Source organism: Plasmopara halstedii (genome assembly GCF_900000015.1).
Source record: "Plasmopara halstedii genome assembly, contig: Scaffold_7, whole genome shotgun sequence".
NCBI lineage: Eukaryota > Oomycota > Peronosporomycetes > Peronosporales > Peronosporaceae > Plasmopara > Plasmopara halstedii.
In genome coordinates this window covers 452,351-453,011 of record NW_020186929.1, presented here as the reverse complement: position 1 = coordinate 453,011, position 661 = coordinate 452,351, and positions in this window count along the sequence as shown.

Below are 661 nucleotides of genomic sequence, written 5' to 3'. Positions count from 1 at the left end.
ATGACGCGATTCACCCTTTCGGTTTGACCATCAGTCTGCAGATGATCCGCTGTCGACAGATCCAACTAGGTGCCGAGCACCTTGATGATAGTCGACCAAGTTTTCCCTGTGCAACGGGGTTTCTATCAGATACAATCGACTCAGGAAGTCCGTGTTGTCGGAAACACGATCCACGAAAAGCGTTGCTGAACCGACTCCGTCGATGGTGTCTGGCCCAGCCGCCAAATGAGCCGTCTTGCTCAACCGGTCGACGAATACCACGACACCCGTGTTGCACGCCGAATCTTTCGGCAGGCCAAACACAAAGTCCAAACTCATGGACTGCCAGCACCTAGTGGGTACTGGTAAGCTGGCCAGCGGCGCAACCGCATTTGGAGAGCATTTCACCCGTTGGCACGTCTCACACGTGCGCACATAGGTGTTGGTCCATTTGTACAGCTTGGGCCACGAATAGTGGTGACTCACAGAGTGGCGTGTCGTGAGCCTCGTAGAGGATGCGGTATTTCAAAACTTCTTCATGAGGAACCACAATTTGTGGTGTATCCGTTGAATCGATGCTATATTATAGCAAGCCGTTATCAAACGAATATCGGTGCAATCGTGCACGCAGTCTTGGTGATAATTTCCTGTCCGAGTCTTCAAACTCCTTGCTCCCGAGAGC